At 40.0% G+C, this 17,234-nt stretch overlaps 1 protein-coding gene across 6 annotated transcripts in view; it reads right to left on the reverse strand.

Annotated features, from left to right (window-relative positions):
* Positions 1-11,955: 11,955 nt before the first annotated feature.
* PRELID2 (PRELI domain containing 2) overlaps positions 11,956-17,234 on the reverse strand; it is a 67,854-nt gene continuing 62,575 nt past the window's right edge. For all 6 annotated transcript variants that reach the window (XM_077897709.1, XM_077897710.1, XM_077897712.1 and 3 more), the window contains one exon: positions 11,956-16,216. The gene's annotated coding sequence lies outside the window, so the exon portion shown is untranslated. The remainder of the gene's footprint in view (positions 16,217-17,234) is intronic.

Genomic DNA, 17,234 nt, shown 5'->3' on the forward strand with positions numbered 1-17,234 from the left:
TGCTTTATCAGGGACTCTCTCAGTTTTGAGGAATGAGTTATTCCACACAAGCAGAAAAGCATGCCAGTTGGAGAAAATGTTTCCAACTAAAATAATCCTTAGAGCTGGGAGAATTCTTCTGGATCACTTGGGAAAGTGTTGTCCAATAAAATTTTTTTTAAGATTTTATTTATTTATTCATGAGAGACACAGAGGCAGAGATCTAGGCAGAGGGAAAAGCAGGCTTCATGCAGGGAGCCCAATGTGGGACTCAACCTCAGGACCCTGGGATCACGACCTGAACTGAAGGCAGACACTTAGCCACTGAGCCAACTAGATGCCCCTCCAATAGAACTTTCTGTGATGATAGGCATGACCTATATCTGTGCTGTGCTACTCAGTCAACAACCAATAGCCACAGATGGCTATTGAGAACTTGAAATGTGGCTAGTGTGACTGAGAAATCTACTTTTCAATTTCATATAATCTTAATTTAAATTTGAACTTAAATAGTCACACGAGGCTAGTGGCTACCGTGTTGTATAGTGCAAATTACAGAGAAGGTTCCTGACCCACAGACTCCTAGTGTCCAAGAATAGCTTTCAGAAGACACACAAATTGACCTAAAATTGCATATGAGATATCAAGTATGCAAAAACAATACTGTTTATCTTCCAATAATACACAGCTACTGAAGAGTAAATATTAGAGAAATTAGGGTGAGTATCTACAGGGTTGGGGATGAGAGGCAAAGGTGAAAATAAAATAACGTAAAATGAAATAAAATTAAATTAAAAATAAGAGCATGGATCTGCACAAACTAAAAATTATAATGGACCAAGAACTGAAGAGTTTAATAACTCTTTGTACCCAAGATACAAAAAAGAAAGAAAAAATTATCTGTACGGGTATTTTCCAGGTCAGACTAACCTTTCATCGAATTCTCAAAGAGGTGTAAGATTCCACCAAGATGTCAAGAATCTCTCAGCCAGGGGTGAAAAGCCTCAGAACAGAAGGATGAAAAACAGAATGTGGGTTGGTTAAATAATATAATAGACAATTTTTATCTGACACAGTTGGGTTTGGCAGTTGGCTAGTTAACCAAGAAAGTGAGAAATTTTAACGTGAGAAGACATAAAAAATAGTGCTCATACATTTATATTATTTTATTTCAATTTACAATAAATGAAAATACATGTATTTGCCTTTACCAGTCTTCTAGTGTGGAGCCAAGGACTTTTTTTTTTTTTTGTGAATGAGTGCAATGATTAGATTTCTACATTATATTTCCATCCATAAAGCATTTTCTGATTTCCAGTGAGTTTCTCTAAGTGGAGCAAGAACCTAAAGACAGTTCTGAAACAATCTAATTGTAAATCCTGACTTTCACAATTTTGCCAAAATGTTAGAGCTATCTAACCCACATGGACAAGGACTTGACATAGTTTAAGTAATATAGTTTGTAATCAGGAAATATAAATCAAGAGCTACATAAGACCATTTTCTTCAATGTATCTAGCATTACACAGCATTACTATGAAATTTCACTTGAGGTTTGATAAGGACTACAGTTCAACCAATTATGCCCCATGTCACTTAACCCATAGTGAGCCTTTGATTCCTCCTCTATAAATTGCCTCCTACCATCTTCACAGGGTTGCTTCAAGGATTAAATGAGATGATGGATATGGAAGTACTTAGTAAATAAGCCAAAATGTCCCCTACAGATAAGAGAGATGAAGATCAACATAACCAAATATGTCATGAGATGAAAGCAATCTATTTTGGGATCCCTCTGAAGTGAGTAGAATTTTAGCTCATCAGAAAAATGCTGGGTATTGTTTAAAACCTTGCTGATGTTACAGGCTTGTCACCCAGGACCTCTCATCACTGCCTCTGATGTCTGGGAAATGCAAATTAAGTATCATTTTAAAATAAAACAAGATGACAAATTAAAGTCCAGGCAGGTTCCTTTGCAATTATAACCTAACACTGCAACTGGTTCTTGTTGTAATGGTTTCATTAAATCCAACTGTTCAATTCCCTTTTGTAATGTATGGTGTTTAACTGTTGCTATACAGTCAGGCCACACATGCATTATAAAATTAATATGCCAAAACCACAACACTTCAGCCTTTATTTAGGTTTTACTCAAGTCCTTTAAAATACAGACTATAATAGTGACGACTGGGCTGCCCAGACCTCTTTTTTGAGAAAAGTGTTTTTGTTTGTATGAACTGATGAGTCGGAATAGATGCTAAGTAAACTGTGAAAAGGATTATCTTAATTTTACATCTCTCATACTCCTAAGCAAAATATTTGTTGAACAAGCACTAGAAAGGAGAGGGTGGCAGGTGAATGAACAGCTGATGCAAAGAGGCAATTCATAAAATATATGTAAATGATCAATATTTTTTAAAGAAACTTAAACTGTAAGCTCCATGAGAACTTGAACTTTGTTTGGTGGATGGTTCTATCTTCACAGCCTCCCACAGAGGTTGGAACATAGTGGATAACTCAATATTTATTGACAGGATAAATGAACTTTCCTAGTATTCAAATAAGTACAAAATTAAACTGTAATAAGTTGTCAACATTTATCTAACAGATAACCAAAATTTATGTATGTATGTACTTATTTAAAATCTTTCCAAAGAAAGATTCATTCCTTTTTTTTTTTTTTTAAGATTTTATTTATTTATTCATGAGACACAGAGACAGACAGGTAGAGACATCGTTTTGCTCCCTGCATGGAGCCTGATGTGGGACTTGATTCCAGGTCTCCAGGATCACACCCCAGGCTGAAGGCGATGCTAAACCACTGGGCCACTGGGACTGCCCTATTTTGTCTTTCATGATGAAACCCTATGTTGACAGGGCCCAGAAAGAGAAAATTTCAGTCTCATCCTATTTTGGAAATTATTTGGGAGATGGGGAAAGAGAAAAGAGAATAACTGAAGGAGAAAGAAGGAAAAGAAGGTAGAGATTGAGAGTCTTTAAGTTCATCTATTTTAGCTGCCTCATTTTGTAAATGACAGTGTCATTTATTCACGATGGGACCAACTCCTGCCCTCAAGAAACTTACAGTCAAACGGAGGAGATAGTGAACAAAGTTATTGCAAGCAGAAATGCAAAGTGCTATGCTGGAGAAGCCAGCAACCTAGAACTGCCTCTTTTTTGAAAAATAACAACAGCAACAATATCTTCCCCTCTAGGCAGAGGCCCAGGAAAGGGGCCACTCAGCAAGACAGAAAACATTTAGAAGATAGTCACTATATCAGAAAGGGAGATAGAACATAAAGACTCCTAACTCTGGGAAACGAACTGGGGGTGGTGGAAGGGGAGGAGGGTAGGGGGTGGGGATGAATGGGTGATGGGCACTGAGGGGGGCACTTGACGGGATGAGCACTGGGTGTTTTTCTGTATGCTGGCAAATTGAACACCAATAAAAAATAAATTTATTATTAAAATGCTGAGTGAAGTAAGTCAGTTGGAGAAGGACAAACATTATATGTTCTCATTCATGTGGGGAATATAAATAATAGTGAAAGGGAATATAAGGGAAGGGAGAAGAAATGTGTGGGAAATATCAGAAAGGGAGACATAACGTAAAGACTGCTAACTCTGGGAAACGAACTAAGGGTGGTAGAAGGGGAGGAGGGCGGGGGGTGGGAGTGATTGGGTGACAGGCACTGGGGGTTATTCTGTATGTTGGTAAATTGAACACCAATAAAAAATAAATAAAATAAATTTAGAAGTAAAAAAAAAAAAAAAAGAAGATAGTCACTATATTTCATGCCATAAAAAATACTATGTCTGCTACCCCAACCCATGCCAGCAAAGGCCAAGTGAGGAGCCCAGACTTCCATGCTCAATAGACTTTAACAGAGGTTCCCAATTCCCCTGCCAGAATGGTGTCAGAGAAGACTGAGCAGGGAGCTGGGACTTTCATCCCCACTGAGTGGTAACACATACCACCCCTCGTCCCTTTGGTGGAGACTATATGAGGGCCTTGGACTTCTATCTCCACCTGGCAGGAAGGAGGTACTCCCCTCCCTCTTTGTGCCAGGGGAGACCCAGTGAAGAGTCAGGATATTCATCAATACCATAGTATCAGTGGAGACCAGGTGGGGAGCATAATGAGGTACTCTTACCCCTCCTAGCCAGGGAGATATCAGTGAGGACTAAGAGAGAGCCAAAATATCCAAAACTGCCACATTGTAACAGAGAAGGTCTCCCCTCCTTCAGACGTCTATGGAGACCAGGTGGGGAACTTTAATCCCTATGCAGCAATTAATAAGGCAGTACACACCCTCTCCTCTGCTGGAGTGGTATCCCAATAAGCCAGCTAAAATGGACTGTCTAAACAAGCTCCAGCATCTCATAATACCCTAAATGCTCAGATTTCAATCAATCATCATATCACAAACCAGAAAGACTTCAAAATAAACACAAAAGGTAATCAATAGATGCCAACACCAACATGAAAGAGACATTAGAATTATCTGGCAAATATTTTTAAGTAATCATAAAAGTACTTCAGTGAACAGCTACAAACATGTATGATACAAATAACAAAATAGACAGTATAAGAAAAGAAAGGCTAGGGATCCCTGGGTGGCTCAGCAGTTTAGCTCCTGCCTTTGGCCCAGGGCATGATCCTGGAGTCCCAGGATCGAGTCTCGCATTGGGATCCCTGCATGGAGCCTGCTTCTCCCTCTGCCTATGTCTCTGCCTCTCCCTCTCAATCTGTGTCTCCCATGAATAAATAAAATCTTTAAAAAAAAGAGCCAATTAGAAATTTTAGAACTATAAAACATAATAAAGTAAAAAAGCTCCATGGATGAGGTGAAAAAGAGAATGGAAGGAACAAAAAAAAAAAAAAAAGATTTTGTAAACCAAAAGACACAGTAATAGAAATTACTCCATCTGAACAAGAGAAAAAAATAGTGAAGAAACAAAAATAAACAGAGCTTCAGGGACCTATGCGGCAGTAACAAAACATCTAACATTCATGTCATCATAGCTCCAGAGGGGAGGATAAAGAGGCTAGGAAATACTAAAAAGAGTACTTAAAGAATGACTGAAAACTTTCCAAATTTGACAAAAGACATAAATCAACAAATTGAAGGAGCTGAGAAAACACCAAACAGGTTAAGCTCAAAGAAATCCACATCAAAAATCCACATCAAAACACAATGTAGCTAAACTTAAGAAAATTAAAGACAAAAAGAAAAAAAAAATGGGAGCAGTAAGAGGGAAATGACAACCTACCTAAAGGGGAAAAAGTAGTGGATTTCTCCCATCAAAAGCTATGGAGGCCCAGGAAGTGGCACATTTTTCAAATGCTAGGAGAAGAGAACTGTCAATCCTGAATCCTATCTAGCCTATGAAAATATCCTTAAGGAATTAAGGGGAAATCAAGACATTTTCAAATGATGAAAACCTGAAAAACTTCGTTTTCAGCAATTCTATCCTAAAAGAATAGCTAAAGTAGTTCTCTAAACAGAAAAACGGTGATAAAAGAAGAATTTTCAGGGTATCAGGAAGGAAAAAAGAACACAGTAAACAAAATATGGGCAAATACGGTAAACTTTCATTCTCCTATTGAGACTTTTAAATTATATTTTATGGTCAAACAATTATAACACTGATATGGTTCTCACTACATGTAGAAGAAATATTTAAGGCAATTAATTATAAACATGAAGAGGAGGCAGGATTGTAAGGGAGGTAGTAAGTTTTCTACACTTCACTCAAACTGGTAAAATGATGACACCAGTAGATTGTGATAAGATATATACACACTTGTACAAGGAAGGAAAAACAAATCAAAAAATGGAAGACTTAAGCCCTAATATATCAATAATTACATTAAATGTAAATGGTCTAAATCACTAATTAAAAGTCAGAGATTGGCATGGTGCTTCAATAAACATGACTAAACTATATGCAAGAAACTCACTTCAAATGTAACCACACAGGCAAATTAAGAGAAAAATTGAAAAAGATATATTATACAAATATCAATAAAAAAAATTTGGGGATTCCTATTAAAGGCACTTCAGCTAAAGGAGACTTTGAGGCAATGAAAATTAGCAGGGATGGAGAATAATATTATATAATGATAAAAGGCATAAACCAAAATGAAGAGATCTGAAACCTAAATGTTTACATACTAAACAAGAGAGCTGCAATATATGTGAAGCAAAAATCTACAGAAATAAAAGGAAACATACACAAATCTACAATTGTAGTTGGAAACCTCAGCATCCTTTTCTCAACAATTTATAACACAAGACTGAGCATCAGATAGTATATAGAAGAATTTGACACCACCATCAACAAAGAGGATCCAATCAACATTTGTAGAATGCTACATCCAAAAGCAGAATATCCATTCTTTTTCAAGTGCCCAGGAAACATATACCAAGATAGTTCATACATCCTGGGCCAGAAAACAAACCTCACCATATTTAAAGAAATGAAATTATACAGGTATGCTCTCCAACCAGAGTGGAATCAAACTGAAACAAACAGATAGCTGGAAAATCTCCAAACAATTGGAAACTAAACAACACACTCCTGAATCATCCATGGATAAAAGATAAAGTCCTAGGGAATATTTAAAAAATACACTGAATGGAATAAAAACGAAAATCCACCATATCAAATTTTGCGGAACACAGTTAAAGCACTGCTAGGAGGGAAATTTATAACACTAAATATATATATATATACATATATATATATATATGTATATATATATATACACACACATATATATATATAGGAAAGGTGAAAAAGTCTCAAAACAATAATCTATGGCCTCACCTGAAGACCTAGAAAAAGAACAGAAAAATAAACCCAAATCCAGCAGAAGATAGAAATAATAAAAAGCAGAAATCCATAAAACACACCAGTAAAACAACAGAGAAAATCAATGAAATGAAGAACTGGTTTTCTTTGAAAAATCAACAGAACTGACAAACACCTAGCAGCAGACAAAGAAAAAAGAGAAGACACAAATTACTAGTATCAGGAATTAAACAGAGCATATCATTAAAGACCAAGTAAATATCAAAGGTTAATATGAAAATGCTATGAACAATACTACACGCGTAAATTTGACAATTTAGAGAAAGTGGACCAGTTCCTCAAAAACACAAACTACCACAACTCATCCAAAATGAAATAGAACATTTGAATGCCCTCCAACTATTAAAAAAAAAAAGTCACATTTGTAATTAAAAATCTCCCTCAAACTGAAATCTTAAGCTCTAGATGGTTCACTGGAGTATTATACCAAATATTTAAAGAAAACCAACTCAACACAATCTCTTCCAGAGACTGTGGAGTGCTTACTACATGCCAGGCACTGTTCCAACAGTTCTTACACGTCTTGAGTCATTTAATCCTTGGCCCTGTTATTCTCTCCCATATGAATAAAACAGAGCCCTGAGAATTTACGTGCACATCTAGGACATAACATAACCAGGACTCCAATTTAGGTTTCTGGGATATATCTGAACAAACAACACTCAGATTTCTTGTATTATAATCTATCACCCAATATATAGTCAAATTTCACTTTTGCAAAGGGAAGTGCAGATCTAACCAGGACTTGTTCTTTCAACAGGGAACCTGGGATACTACCATAGTTGGCATTCTCAATAGAAATATATGTTTTCTAAATAAAAGTAGAGGTTATTCCTGCTGGCAACTGCCATACATTTTCCATCTAGATGACCGTTAAAACTTATCTGAAAGAACACAATGAGGAAAGAGGTTTATTATTGGAAATGGTAAAAGCTTCACTATAGGAAAACCAGCCACACCACTGCAATTACAAGAATCAAGAATCAAAACACTGCTTCATTAATTTTTCCTTGTGTTTGTTATTATACCCCATCAAGACTAATTATAGCCCTTCTCATGGATGCTAACAAGCACGACAGAGTGGACAGAAAAGCTATAGTATAGGTGTACCTGAACTTCTCCATTTAGGGAAAACACGATGAGTCAAAAACATTAAACTGACAAACAAAATATGTGCGACTGGTGTTTTCCCTTAACGAAAGAGGAAACATGACTACCTCCCAACAAATGAGAGAAAAATAATTTAACCTTTAATACTTTAATAAATACAACTTGTGCTTATGTACCTTCTTCTACAACAACGAAGAGTCGTACATTAACTCAGCCCTCAAAATAATCCGTGGTGCCCCTGATGGCAAGTTTGCGGGATACTTGTCCCATTTTGTATCACAAGATACTAGAAGGTGAGGGCCTTGCTGTTGGGATGTGAGGCCGCCTCTGAGGGACGTGGAACTTCGGGGAGTTCCAGGGATTGGCATGGCCTATGTCAGGGCTTCTCCAACTTTTCCAGGAAGGAACGTGACTCCCACTAGCAGAAGAGAGCCCTGGAGCACTTGGGATATCATTGCCGAGTGTTCGGAGTAGGCTGAAGCATGTGCAACTGCCACTCTTTGGCATTTCCATTAGATTCAATCTCATATAACCCCTGCTATGCTCTAGGCAGCATGCTAAGCAGTGCTCCAAGCAAAAGGACTTCAAGGCTTCTGCTTTCTTCTAAATTAAGGATCCATTCCAGTTTTACATTCTACAAAGCTAGATGTTCAATACAAAAATGCTTCCCACAAATCTTTGCGAAAAAGAGATGCTCTAAGAGGACCATTCTGTCCATCTACCCTGATGGTGGATGGCTTCATACATCAGTCACAGAGGTGACTATATTTTCCCAAGGATACAAATACCCTGCTTTGAAAATTGCAGGTGACACTCCCCAGGAAGAGGTTTCCAAGGCGGGGGGTGGGAATAAATGCCTCGCTGACACTCTACTCTTCCCCAGTTCTTCTCTGCAAGATCCTTGCCTTATTCAGGCCCAAAAGCATTGCTGGCACTTATTTTTTCCAGGAGAAAAGTTCTCATAGCACTTGACAGGACAATTAACACCTAAGGAAACAAAGTTATAATGCTAGCTTCTGACTTCACACATACAAAAAGACTACTTTCTACACTGGAATAGTTCCAATTGTAATCTGATGCATCATTTAATCCAATTTAAAACTGTAATTAAAAACTGTAGCCATGTAGTGCCTCAGATGTGACTCCTAGTTTTCCAAAGTCTTTAGATCCAATCACCAAGGGTGGCCCGGGTGGCTCTGCAGTTGAGCGCCTGCCTTCGATCCAGGGCGTGATCCTGGAGTCCCAGGATCGAGTCCCACGTCGGGCTCCCTGCGTGGAGCCTGCTTCTCCCTCTGCCTGTGTCTCTGCCTCTCTTTCTGTCTCTCATGAATAAATAAAATCTTAAAAAAAAAAAAATCCAATCACCAAGATACCAGGAGAAAACTTCATTAAACTTTTTTTTTTCCTTCTGTGTCTATGAATATACAGAGATAGACATGAACTGAGGCTCTAAACCTCCATGCTCTACCCTCCAATTCTCTGAAATGTCATTTGCGCAAGAAAGTACCAGGCAACCAAAATTTCCTCAGGGTCACCCTAACCTACTCAGTGACAGGTACAACCTTGATAGGTTTTTCCCCTTTCTCTCTCCCTTGCCCCATGTCCTGTTTCCAGCGAGGACTACACTCTGGGGTAAATCATTCAGTAAATTCTTGCTGGGTGCTTTATGTAAGCCTCCTGTCCTGGAGACCAGGGAGAAAAAAAATTTTTTTGGCAGATTGACTAGAATGACTTTGGTTTTGACGAGATTAATAACTACATCCCTAAACAGAGGAGCTTCAGTTGGGAAAGTAATTTTCCCCCTAAACTCTAAAAAAAAAAAAAAAAAAAAAAAAATTTGACAGTGCGGTAATTTCCAAGTTGGCACAATTGATGGACTTCTGAATTTAGGGGGACATCTAAACTCACAGTAAGAAAACAAAAACATACAACTGAACAGTTCACATTTTCTCCTTCGTCATCAGATCTAAAAGTTCACTCTGGCACCAACACAAAGAAGGAATGATTCCATCAGCAGCCTAACAGATGGCAGGCACGAAATGGCTGTAACCTTCTCTGACAATGCTGGCGAATAGCTCCGTGGAGTTTAATTTACCGGGTTGGGGGCTGCTATTTTCTGCCTGATGCCTCATGCATAGCAGGCCTGGCCACAGCTTGGAGAGCTCCATCTCAAGGTCAAGCGGGACAGCTACTCAGGTTAACCCTTCGAGACAAGTAAGGGTCTTGAGTTATTACGGCATCCTCGTTCTGCCCTGGACTCTCTCCCAACAAATGCAACTCAAACTTTTGATCGTAACAAAGCCAACTGCACATTGTAGTGTATTTTTAGGATCCCTTTTCTTCTACTGGCATTTAAGAGACACTGGAGGACTTTTTTCTTGAACAGTAAATTACATTTTTCTGAAGGCCTAGAGGCATAATTCACCAAAAGGGAGAGATCTCATATTGCCAACTCCCTCCTCCAGCTAGCTACTTAAGGGTTCCCACTTAGGGAAGAACAGACATTATTTCTGAAGGTGGTAGGAATCTCCACCCATGGCTTCAGGATCAGCTGGGGAGCTTTACACAGTCCTGATGACAGGGCTGCAACCTAGAATCTCTGGGGCTGGCACACCAGCATCAGTAGGTTTTAAAGCTACCCAGGGGGTTCCCATTGGCTATCAAATATGCAAGAAATATTGCACTTAAAATTTTTAGTATTGTATTCTAAATTTCTATAAATTGTTGCAATAACTTAGCATAATATCTATTGTGAGCCAGCATCACATTGGGTTTGTCATTCTTAGGATTTCACCTCTCTACCTGCCTCGATCTCTCCAATGCTTGTGTGAAGGTTCTGCGGTTTGCAGAATTAGGCCGCACTTGATAGCATGCCCCACCCAGACATCAGGGAAACACTATGCTGCAGCCCTGAATTCAGGAATGCTCTCGGACCAGGTGTAATAGAACAATCTGAAAGTAAGAGAAGTTTGCGCCTAAATATTCTGTACCTGGCAACCATTATGCAATGCGAAGTTCCTATGTGGCTCAAATGAGGCAGCGGTCTCATGCAGGGCAGCTCCACCCTTCTATATATAAGGTTGATCCTAGAGAGAACTGGTTATCTCCCGAAAGGTATGGTGTGCTCCTCAGTAATTTGGACAGGGTCATCCACAACCATGCAATCTGCTGGTGAGGCTTCAGGGCTGCCAAAGCTACATGTTTATGTGCTGATCTCTCCACTGTGTGTCCTGGGCTGCCTTTTTTTTTTTTTTTTTTTTTTTTCTGCATCCTTTAAATAAGCAACTACTGTTTGATTTACTCAGGAGGTATGTGCATTTGGTCTTACGATCAACTGGTGACTACTGCTGCCATCTGTCCGTATAATGTTACCCCAAGCCTTCTAGAAACCCTTGGGTCAAGTCAAAACAGAAGATAAAGTATGCCTTTTTCTTGAACATAATAGGTGCTCCATAAATGCTGGCTGAACTGAGGACATACCCCTAAAGGCACCTGGGCTCTAATAAAAGAAAGGCATCGATGGGGCTTGGACAAGGCATTTTGGAAACAAGACACATAAAGCCAAATTCATCCAAGTGAAGAGTAAATGAAAAGATCTCATGGAAATCTCACAGAAACAAAGTACAGAAGGCAGAACTGAGCCTCACAACTCAACAAGCAGCTGCTGTGTCTCCCTCCCTCTGGAGGATCACATGACTTCACATTGCTGTTCTGTGCTGTGCTTCGTTTCTTCTCTCTCGGCCGACCCTGGACCTTTGCTCCATTAGCACATGGCCACTCTGATCACCCAGTAAGAGGAGCCTCTGCTTATTTCTGGGAGAAAGTTTAACGGCTCACCTTGGGTGAAGCAGGGAGCTAACATCATGTGGTTGGTATAACACCTGCATCTGGGGCTCTTGCAAAGGACTAGGATCATCACTACCAATGATAAACCCAAGCTCTGCTGAGTGATGTGATACCCCCAAGAAACTAAAATTCAGGCATAACTATTAGTCATAACACCTTTATTTCAGAATGTCGACAGGCTTGAATTTTACAGCTATACAACTAATCTATAGATCCAAATCACAATAACACTGCAATCAAAAATACTTTACCGTGCACAAAAATGTGGCCTGAGAAATGTTCGTTTGAATTTAATTTACTTACGTTTCATATTATACAACTATACATATAAAAACATGAGCACAATTGGGGGAGACAACGGCTTCTAATTCAAAAGACATCATTTGTAGCAATATCTCACTTACCTTGAGGTCAAAGATTCAACAAGTGTGGCTGAGAAATCAGGAAGTGATAGGAAAATAGTAAAATAACATCACCAAGTCAACGCAGCAACCTTCGTTCATTTTACTGTTCTCAGAAAAGTCCCTCAAAGCCTCACTCAGATCCGGCTTTTTGTTACTTGAGACATACAGGGCAGGGCCATGATTTCTCAACCCCAGACAGAGTGAGACGAAGTTTCCTTGAGGCAGGTGAGAGTCATGGTAGAGAGAAACAACAACAGGTACCGGTGAGAGAAAAGAAACACCACAAAAACCACTGCACAACTCAGCAGAGCCATTCGGTGGAGGGACTTTAAGAAACCCAAAGAGTGCCTATAAGAATGAAAAACATAAAGGATGACCTTAAAATTTTCCCATTACTCTTAGTAGGTTCTGCAAAAGCAGGAAAATGTGTACGAAGAGTTACATTAAAGCAAAAAAGTTGTGTAACTTAAAAGAACAATCCTGACTTGTCTGCACCATATCCCCTACAATGTCTGACAAATGGGATATTACCACACATATACTGCTTATAAAATACAAAAAGCAATTTATATACAAAGAATACAGCACCTTTTTTAACCCACCTACGATTGAAACCACAAAAGCCCCTCGTAAAAGCACCTCAATCACACAGGGATAGCCTCAGTCAGCTTATCTCTCCATTAAGAACTTTATAGTGTGTCCTGAGTGGTCAATTGTGTTCATCAGTGGGCTCAAATGACTGCAAAACCTTTTAACACGATAGGAGACACAGCAGGCAAAAACGCTGCCCCCGAAATCAGTGTTTCTTAAAATATGGTCTGTGGAACAGCACGACTGACTCTCCTGATAAATTTGCTTTAAAAACAGACCCCCGAGTCCCAAATGAAGTTTCATGAATCATCATCTCTGGGGGAGGACCTGGGAGTCTACAGTTGAGCACACTTCCCCGAGCGATTCCTCGTATAAGTAGAAGTATGGAAATCACTCTACAAAATCATCACCTTGAAGTGTGGGCTCCGGGGTGCTGGGTGGCTCAGTTAGTTAGGCATCTGATTCCTGACCTCCGCTCAGGTCTTGATCTCAGGGTTGTGAGTTCAAGCCTCACACTGGGTTCCATACTAGGTGTGGAGGCTACTTTAAAAAAAATAAATAAAAAGTCAGGAGGCAACTGGCAGGGCCTGTGAATTAACCCCTTCCCACCTTTGTTCCTAATATGCTCAGTAAGGCAAAACTCCTGGTTTTGATATTTCTAATTAGTCTTATCACAGGAAAAGGATTCTGACCTATAATAAAAATAAACTCTAACAAGCTCTAATTAACTTCAAAAAGAGCAGAAGATTCCTAAGCCATATATGTGAAGCTCAACGCAATGGGTGCCTGCAGAGTGGTAAAAGGAAAAATACTGAGTGACCAGAGGATTTCTTGGGAATGGGAAGAAAATACATCTCAGAATAGTCTTGCATAAGAGGCAGAATGCAGTTTACGTCCAGAACAGGGATAAGCAAATCTATTAAAAATGGGCTGGGATATTTAGGCTGAGCCTTACCAACTCTTGAGGCAGAGGCTGGAAGCTACTGGCAAACATGCTTGGTTTGGCCAGCACAATGTTTTATAAAATTCTGAATTATTGTCAACTTGTAAAAATTGGGAGAATTCTTTTATTTAAAAAAGCTGTCTTTTCTTATCAAACTGGAAATTCAAATAACTAAAGAGTGCCAGCCACATGGCATGGCGGGGGATAGGGGGTGGGGGGTCAGGCAGCAGCGACACAGGTGTGTGCCCCCACAGTCTCCCCAGCAAGCGGCCACCTGCCTGCATTACTCATCAGGTCACCTGCCAGATGCCCAAAGCCATTGGCACTGGCCACCCCGGCTTCAGGCACTTAAGGCAAAAATTCATCTTCTCTGTGCTTCACTCTTTCTAGTTCTCACAAAAGTTATTGCTACAAAGCTCCTTTCCTGCTTCAGAAGTGTTAAGAAAGAAATCAGATAATGTCTGAAAACCATCTAGAATTCACTATAATGCCCTCATCCCTAGCTGCCTATTGGAACCACCTAGGGAGCTTTAAAAAATCTGGACACCGGGTTCTACCCCAGAGATTCCACTGTACTGCTCTGGGATGTGACCAGGTCAGCAGCAGGCAGTGTGTAGAGCTCCCTGGAGGTTCTAAAGAACACCCAGGGCTGAGAACTCCCACCTGGAGAGGATGCATGTTGTTGAGTATGAAGCATTAAGTTTATTCCAATGTCAGCCTCCAAATACGGATTTCTAACCTCTCACCTCTGAGATAATTTACATCACCTGTTATTTTGTGAAATGGGCTACCATTCCAAAAGCCTACCAAATACCATTTACAAACTGGAAAAGGAAGTCAAAGCGTGTTCTGGTTTCTACCATTCCTTTTCCCTCCAATATACCTCAAGGATGAAACACTAAGAAAATGAAGTCCTCCTAAAGGACAAAACTCAAGCAGCACAAGCAGCTCAAACACAGTAAGAAGCAGCACACACTGGCAGGCTTGTATGAAAAAATAAAATTGCTTTGAAATTCATCACTGTGCTAAGTGGAAAATTTTTCAAATATTAAAAAAAAGAACAATTTCCCCAAGACTTTGCAGTAATGGCCCAATTTTTATCTTAAGCAGATAAACCCCAAATTATTGCCTCTCTTCAAGCTTTCTGTTAGGTAGTGTGCATTTATATTTTGGCTTCCAATCATGGGAAATGCAAACTACTGTCACCTAATTTTCAAACAGTAATACTACTTTACATTACATCTGAAAAGCACATTTTCAAAATGGTTTCACATAATAATGCCTTCTGTTTATGAGACTTCCACTCTGCAACAGGTGGCATACTAGGCACTTGATACACAGTGATCTCCAATCGGTCCAACAACCTCACAAAGTTAATTCTCTAAGCCCGCTGCACAGTTACAAAGAAGGAGCTTCAAAAAGACTGAAAATTACATACATGATGGGTCAGTGAACTAGTGGGTGGAGACCACTGCACTCAAACACAGGTCTGTCAAATTCCCAAACCTGTGCTTTTTTTTTTTTTTTTTTTTAAGATTTTATTTATGACAGCGAGAGAGGCAGAGACACAGGCAGAGGGAGAAGCAGGCTCCATGCAGGGAGCCCAACGTGGGACTCGATCCCGGGTCTCCAGGATCACACCCCAGGCTGAAGGCGGCGTTAAACCGCTGGGCCACCGAGGCTACCCCAAACCTGTGCTCTTTGCACTAAACTCCCCTCTTTGTTTAATCATGATGAGACAGAGACCTCTGTGCCCAGTTCTCCCCACTTGCCAATGAAACACAGAGAGGCTAATGATCTGCTCCACATCTCGCTATGCCAAAGCTACACCCTGTCTCCCCACTCCCCACGCGTACTCTTCAGAAGACCAAATCACACAGCTGAAAGGTCATCAAATATACTGATAGCCCTTAGGTAGTGCTTATGGGTAGACAGCAAATGCACCCAATTTCTGAGAATCAGACATTACTCTAAATCTGGCTTGTCTTCAAAACAGGCCTGGTACATTCTGTTTTAGGCCACCTATGCATCAGGTATCAGGTTCAACTCCATCTGTCCCACGATCTTCTCATGAATCCCATGAGCAAAGATGCTGATAACATACGGGCACAAGTGCCACTCGCCAGGCCTCTAGCCTGTCCTTGGCTTCCCTGACACCATCACCAGGCAGGCAGCAGGACTTCCTGAAGAAGGGGAGACATCACCTTCTAGGGGTTTTTTCCTTTATTTGCAAATCATAAAGACACTGTACCATAAAAATCTATCTAGAAGGTCTCATGTCCCAGAGTGCCACTCTCTGAGGCAGGCTCCTAGGAGAGTATATTGTGTCATGTTCTGGCAGAAAGGTCTCCTCTTCTTTAAGCTGCCAACACTGTATCCTTAATCTTGCATTTGGAAAACTGCATCAGCAATGTGTTATGGCCATGAAGTGATTCTTGAACAGAAGTAGCACAACACAATTCCCCTGCAAGAGAAAGCAAACAGGCTTTATCACCTAATAAACATGTCTCGCCAATCAATACTTATTTCCCTCTTTTCCAAAGCAACTCTTAAAAATGACTTGAATTCTATCACTATGGATAATTCTTAAAGAAACTGCATTTCAGCCTCCTAATGATCTTCGAACGAAGCTATCACCTTATTTTATTAAGTCCAGTGACCCAGAGGAGCTGGTTCAAAGGGGAGTTAAGATATAGCTAAAACTGAGGGCTTAATCATTCCAGTGTGAAAAGACTCTGCTATGTTATCAAACCGCACCAAGCCCAGCCTCCCAACTGCCAACGGAGAGAGCAAACAGATGTCAGGGCTATTTGTTTTATTCAAAAATGACAGGAAATCAAAAATCTATCAGATGGATGTGTCAGAAGCAACAGCACAAGCATATTGGTTAGTGAGATTTATGCACCTCCATTTTGACTCATGACAAAATCACCTTCTAAGCTTTCTAATTTTCAAATGCCCACATAGATACACAGGCCAAAGCATTCTGGGGAGCATCTTGAGGTCTGGGCATGGAAGTGGTCATGTTCCACGTGAATTTAAATTATGCAAATTTGGGGATCCCTGGGTGGCTCAGCGGTTGAGCGCCTGCCTTCAGCCCAGGGCGTGATCCTGGAGACCCAGGATCAAATCCCACATCGGGCTCACTGCATGGAGCCTGCTTCTCCCTCTGCCTCTCTCTCTCTCTCTCACACACACACACACACACATGAATAAATAAATAAAATCTAAAAAAAATAAAAATAAAAATAAATAAATAAATTATGCAAATTTGAAATGTGGTATGATATAAAAATAGTACGTAAGGTCTCCCTATGCACATTCATCCAAATCCCACAGAATGTTTTTTTAATTAAGAACTGCCAAATTCCCCAACTGGCAAACTGAGTCCACTGTAAACAGCACCTAGATTACCACATCACATGATACTTTATCTGCTGTACAGGATGTATGCACAGGCACTGAACTTCATAAGCAACTGT

This window comes from Canis aureus, chromosome 5 (assembly GCF_053574225.1).
Source record: "Canis aureus isolate CA01 chromosome 5, VMU_Caureus_v.1.0, whole genome shotgun sequence".
In the NCBI taxonomy this organism is placed as follows: Eukaryota; Metazoa; Chordata; class Mammalia; order Carnivora; family Canidae; genus Canis; species Canis aureus.